The 6,756-nt window shown below is 47.2% G+C and overlaps 1 pseudogene; it reads left to right on the top strand.

Annotated features, from left to right (window-relative positions):
• The first annotated feature begins 2,170 nt into the window (after positions 1-2,170).
• Positions 2,171-4,590, top strand: LOC142402800 (uncharacterized; annotated as a pseudogene).
• Positions 4,591-6,756: the final 2,166 nt, after the last annotated feature.

Here is a 6,756-nt window from a genome sequence, read left to right as displayed (position 1 = left end):
CTTACACGGTGTTGAAAGTGTTCTGCCAGCTCCAATATGCAAACAGCAAGTGCTTTGGTCAGTCTGGTTCCTTTGGAAGCTATTTCACCAACTGTACTTAAGTCACTAGAAGCTGGACATCTTTCATAAATGTATTTGGATAACTTTATTCCCATGTTCTTTCCATGTTGACCTCTCTTGCCCTTTTTATATTTGCTGTGAATTGTTGGATGGGGTGTCCATGAAGCAGGAGGACTAGAAAGGAGGTGGGAGGGAGAAAAGCATGTCAGGACCTCTTTGAACTGGTGACACCATCTAGGTTTTGCAATCTGAGGGTGATGTCCGAATGTCTGCAAGACTTTCTGTTAGGTTATGTGATAAAGCTCATCTGCACACCGACCAAGGAGCACAGAGTGACAATGGCAGGAGGGGGAACCCAAATAATACCCTGCCCTGGCTGCTCCCAGGCCCACCCCAGGGCCACCAGCCCATCAAAGGCACATCGCACAAGCCCTGAGGAGCCCACGGGCAGGACAGCAGGCAGGAACCCAAATCAAAGGCTCTTGAGGAATGAGCCACCTTGCCATGGCCCTCCCAGGGCTGTCCCAGGAGAGCCCCAGCCCATGCCCAGTGTGAAACCCACCACCACTAGCCATCGGGAGCACCCCCAGGTCACACTTCCAACTGAGGGGGGTTGCTGCCCAGGGCTGGGGGACACAGTGGGGGTGTAGGGGAAGAGCAGCATGATGTCCCATAGGACTTATTATGGGAAGTTTGCAGGAGGAACCAAAGGTGGGAAAAGGGGGTTTAGGCAATCTGGGGAGGAACAGGAGTGGGAAAATGGGGGCAAGGGGGCAAAAAGGGCCAGTAGCAGTTGGCTGGTGGGTATGCTTGTCAGCCATGCCCTGTGCCTGTCCAGCACAGCCTGTCCCAGCTGCTCGCCAGAGTCCTTCCTCACAGAATCACACAGAATCACAGAATCGTATAGGTTGGAAAAGACCTTTAAGATCATCGAGTCCAACCGTAAACCTAACACTACCAAGACCACCACTACACCATGTCCCTAAGCACCTCATCCAAACATCTTTTAAATACCTCCAGGGATGGCGACTCTACCACTTCACTGGGCAGCCTGTTCCAATGCTTGATCACCCTTTCGGTGAAGTAAAATTTCCTAATATCCAGTCTAAACCTCCCCTGGCAGAACTTGAGGCCATTTCCTCTCATCCTATCACTTGTTACTGGGAGAAGAGACCGACCCCCACCTCTCTACAACCTCCTTTCAGGTAGTTGTAGAGAGCAATAAGGTCTCCCCTCAGCCTCCTTTTCTCCAGGCTAAACAGTCCCAGCTCCCTCAGCCGCTCCTCATGAGCCTTGTGCTCCAGACCCTTCACCAGCTTCATTGCCCTTCTCTGCACACGCTCCAGCCCCTCAATATCCCTCTTGTAGTGAGGGGCCCAAAACTGAACACAGTATTCGAGGTGCGGCCTCACCAGTGCCGAGTACAGGGGCACGATCACTTCCCTAGTCCTGCTGGCCACGCTATTTTTGATACAAGCCAGGATGCCATTGGCTTTCTTGGCCGCCTGGGCACACTGCTGGCTCATATTCAGGCGGCTGTCAACAAAGACCCCCAGGTCCTTTTCTGCTGGGCAGCTTTCCAGCCACTCTTCCCCAAGCCTGTAGCGTTGCATGGGGTTGCTGTGGCCCAAGTGCAGGACCTTGCACTTGGCCTTATTAAACCTCATACAATTGACCTCGGCCCATCGATCCAGCCTGTCCAGGTCCCTTTGCAGAGCCTGCCTACCCTCAAGCAGATCAACACTCCCGCACAACTTGGTGTCATCTGTCACTCTGTCACTGATGGGTCTCCAGTCTGTGTGTCTGTGTGCGTGCACATGTGCACATGTGTGTGCACTCATATGGGGTCTGAGTGCAGCGGCTGGGGTCAGAGGGTGGGTGGGAGCTCCATGTCCATGGTGCAGTGATCACAGTGGGTGCGGGTGTGCAAGCGAGTGTGCAAGCGCCAGAGAGGATCACGCTGGACAGGGCACTGAGCCAGTGATGTGGCTGGGAGCCGGCATATGTGGGGGTCTCTGAGGGCGAGAGCGCAAGGGGAGTCCCAGCCAGCTCTGTGTGCGTGCTTGTGTGTGCGTGTGTGTGTGCACAGCGGTCTGTCCCAGAAGCCAGCATGGGTTTGCAACCTTGGGGGCTGTATATCCCGGTGCCAGCAACTGGGGGGACTGGGATCTGGGGGGAAGCTGCTGGGTAGGCTGAGGGTCTGAGCTGGCTGCCAGAGGGACCCATCTCATTCAGTCTTGGACTTCCATCCTGCTCCATTGGAAAGGGGAGCAGGATGAGGCTCTTGGTGCTGCCTGTGTTAGTGAGAGTGCTGTGGGTGTCTGTTTGTGACCTGTGTGTCCGGACATGTGCATAGGTACCTATATGGTGTATATGTGTGCTCTGTGTGCGTCTGCCTGCTGGGACTGCATCTGCAGCCTGGCTGCTGGTTGGACCTGAGGATGTGGAGCTGAGCAGCCTCGCCTCTCCCAGGCTCTTGGATCGGGCAGGATGTATTTTCCTCTAACATTTTCAACAGTCTTATATTTTGTTGTTGTTAAAGAAATGGTCAAAGATGCTGAGCACTCTCATCAGTTCCTCTCTGGAACAAGAACATTGCCTACACGGGCAGAGGGGAAGTAGCAACATACTTAGAGAAACATTATTTGCACTTCATACTAGAATAAGGATACAAATAGCTGGATATGATATAGCAATGATTTTCCCATCACTGCTAGCACTGTAAGGTGTGCTTTGTCAGTGTAAAAATCTGTGTCTTCCTTAACTATAGCACAAATTATTCCAGAGATGTGGATTTTTTGAGTAATTTAAGGCTTCTAATTTTATTTTTTTAAATGTTGTGAATAAATCATTATTTATATACTTTCATTTTTCTGGGAGATGGCTAGCATTGTCTGCCATCCTATCCACACCATCATTTTGGCATTAATACTCAGAAAAAGGGATGGTGTTCACTAGTCACTTGTTTGGTGTGTTTCTAAAGCATACTAGCTCTGTACTGCACCCCAGCTCTGTTTTTAAGCACTGTTCAGTCTAAAACTCGTAGAAGTTCTTACCTCTTCCTGCAATGGACACAATCAAATTGAAAGCTGTTCTTTCCACAGAGAAAACGCTATTTGCAAAGACTATTTCCACAGTACTACACGGACACCTAAGAAAGTAATGTTCTTCTTGTTTAGACAAGAAAAGCTTGCTTTCGTAGTATGTTGTACTGAACTTCATCTTCACTCCAAGGTGGCTTTGGAAATGTTTTCAAAGACAGATATTCTTGCTGGTTACTGTACTTCTGATTGTGCTGTGTAGCACAACTGAAGGGGAAAAGAATCCCAACTAACTCAAACTGGACCTGCATTACACATTGTAAGCAGCTCATTAAACCTCACATGAATCTCCAACCTGATCTCCTTCTACGACCAGGTGACTCACCTAGTGGATGAGGGAAAGGCTGTAGATGTTATCTACCTGGACTTCAGTAAAGCCTTTGACACTGTCTCCCACAGCATTCTCCTGGAGAAGCTGGTAGCTCATGGCTTAGGTGGGTGTACTCTTTGCTGGGTAAAGAACTGGCTGGATGGCCAAGCCCAGAGAGTTGTGGTGAATGGAGTTAAATCCAGTCAGTGGCCAGTCACAAGTGGTGTTCCCCAGGGCTCAGTATTGGGGCCAGTCTTATTAAATATCTTTATCAATGATCTGGATGAGGGGATTGAGTGCACCCTCAGTAAGTTTGCAGATCAAACCAAACTGGGCAGGAGTGTCGATCTGCTTGAGGGTAGGAAAGCTCTACAGAGGGATCTGGACAGGCTGGATCAATGGGCTGTGGTCAATTGTATGAAGTTCAACACGGCTAAGTGTCGGTTCCTGCACTTCGGTCACAACAACCCCATGCAACGCTACAGGCTTGGGGAAGAGTGGCTGGAAAGCTGCCCAGCAGAAACGGACCTGGGGGTGTTTGTTGACAGCCGCCTGAATGTGAGCCAGCAGTGTGCCCAGGTGGCCAAGAAAGCCAATGGCATCCTGGCTTGTGTCAAAAATAGCGCGGCCAGCAGGACTAGGGAAGTGATTGTGCCCCTGTACTCGGCACTGGTGAGGCCGCACCTCGAATACTGTGTTCAGTTTTGGGCCCCCCACTACAAGAAGGACACTGAGGTGCTGGAGCGTGTGCAGAGAAGGGCAACGAAGCTGGTGAAGGGTCTGGAGACCAAGTCTTATGAGGAACGGCTGAGGGAACTGGGATTGTTTAGTCTGCAGAAGCGGAGGCTGAGGGGAGACCTTGTCACTCTCTACAACGACCTGAAAGGAGGTTGTAGAGAGGTGGGGGTCGGTCTCTTCTCCCAGGTAACAAGTGATAGGACAAGAGGAAATGGCCTCAAGTTGCACCAGGGGAGGTTTAGATTGGATATTAGGAAAAATTTCTTTACTGAAAGGGTCGTCAAGCACTGGAACAGGCTGCCCAGAGAGGTGGTGGAGTCACCATCCCTGGAGGAGTTCAAACAACATGTAGATGTGGCACTTCAGGACATGGTTCAGTAGGTATGGAGGTGTTGGGTTGACGGTTGGACTAGATGATCCTAGAGGTCTTTTCCAACCTTAATGATTCTATGATTCTATGAATCCAGCTGTTGTTAGGGCCATTGACCAGAAAACATATCTGTATTGTCTACATCAGAATTTAACGTATCTGTTAGTCTTTTAGAGTCAAATTTAGTACCACAATACTGATTTTTTTCTTTCTTTATTGATTTTTTTTTTACTTTTTACTTTTTTTTTACTTTTTTTTTTTACTCAAAAAAATCTTTATTGATTTTTTAAATGTGCAAGTCCCTAGAATGAAGAGATGTAAAATTGTTACAATAAAAACAGGTTTCTAGGTTTGCTGCTTGGTACCAATTTCAGCTACAAGCAAAGCCCTATGGCCCAGCAGAAAAGCTAAAATATAATTTTAAAGCTAAAATAGAACTTATGTATGGAAGGTTTTGATTTTCTTTATATGAGAGCAGTTTATCGTTGAATGCTCGAGAGTTGCTATTTTCATTATCAGAATGTGGCTTCCTGAAGATCATTTTCTAAATTTTTGCTGATTCCTGCTTGTCTGCAGTGCATGGAGGTCTTCTCTGTTACCACAGAGCTATTCATTGTCTCTCACCAAATTAGCTAGCTGACATACAGGTTGCATCATTTAAACCTCTACTAGAAATTTACTCTTTATACGTGATTTTCCTCTGTTTTTCCCTGGAAAGTAAGACTCACCCTGATTGACCCCATTTGGTGTTCCTCCAAAATGGTTATTTCTTCCTAATGAGTCAATCCATATGCTGATTTGCTTTGGTTCATTCAAATTCCTTTGTCTTTTGCATTTGCCAGAGAACTGATGAAATGCCAGTTCTCACAATTTCTTCGTCTGGTCATTTAGGCTGTCACTCAATGAAAGGATGAATCTGGCTTTTAAGCCATTATGGGGCACCACTGACTCCATGGAGAGATAATACAAAGTGTTGCTCTGGTACAAACTCACTCTGCTGCCTCAGATACATTCAAAATGGTATCAAGGGGTAGGAGACTTCATATGAGATTAGGTGTCATCTGCCTTTCTTTTGCTGATGAAGGTGATGAGGATCAACCATATGCACGCAGGCTATCTTTATATTTCAATGAAACAATATGTTTTTTCTGCATTATCTTAACTTGGCCTCAGAAAAATCTTCAAGCACAGAAGCCTGAAGAAATGGAAATATAAACTGAAACCTAACATAACAGCATGGAAGATACAGTCTGGATCATCACGAGGCTGGCGTGTGGTTTGCAGTCCTGCAGCTGCCGAGAGGGGCAAGTCCCACCTGCAGCTACAGAGCCTTGACCCTGTTCTTGCATCAGCACTAGGGAGCCCATGGGTACACACCACTACATCAGGTTAAGGTAATTGTGGCTGAGGCCATTTAGAAAACCATTGTTTTCTCCAGGCACAGGTTGCCCTTCCACCATAGTTCATCCCCCCTCCAAGGCAGGAGGGTGAGGTGTAAAATGGAACTCAGAACTAAAACAAAACATGCTGTCTTAAATGGGGTCACTTCAGTGCAGCCTTACAAAAGGTTATCCTGGCACAGGACAGAGCTCAGTGGACTTCAGCACACCACAGGTAGGGCAGCTGGAGGAAGAAACATTTTCATCCATTTCCATTGCCAGAGAAAACAAACATTGGACCTTGTTCTTCTGTTGTGTTTCTACATTGCAATTCTTTCACTGGCAAAACCAAAAGAAAGGGGATCCTGCCCAGAATTCTCATAGTATTTTTAAGGATTTATTTAAAGCTAGACTATTTCACAAATCTGGGTTACAGCGACACACAATCCCCTTAGTCTGACTTGCCACGTCTATACCACTATGGTTGCACAGCTCTGCAAAGGAAATGACTTGTATGAGCACTTAGACTTTTTAAGGAATTTTCCGACAGACTTTCTGTTGGTTGGCTCTGAGCTTCTTTTAACAAAAAAATGTGTAAGGTTGGGGAGAGAAGGCTGTCTTCTGGCTGGACAGGTATCACACAGAGTTCTCCTTGTTCCTAAGTGAATGGGTATAGCATCATCTAATTTCCACTGAAGCATGTCAGGCACGTAGAATTCATTCTCTGCAATCTTTGCCTCAAGTTCTGTATTCTATAAGATGTGCTCACACTCGCAAAAGCATTCAATGAGGTATTTT

This window comes from Mycteria americana, chromosome Z, assembly GCF_035582795.1.
Source record: "Mycteria americana isolate JAX WOST 10 ecotype Jacksonville Zoo and Gardens chromosome Z, USCA_MyAme_1.0, whole genome shotgun sequence".
Taxonomy (NCBI): Eukaryota; Metazoa; Chordata; class Aves; order Ciconiiformes; family Ciconiidae; genus Mycteria; species Mycteria americana.
The sequence above is the reverse complement of the archived record's forward strand: the minus strand, read 5'-3'. Positions and strand labels throughout refer to the sequence as shown.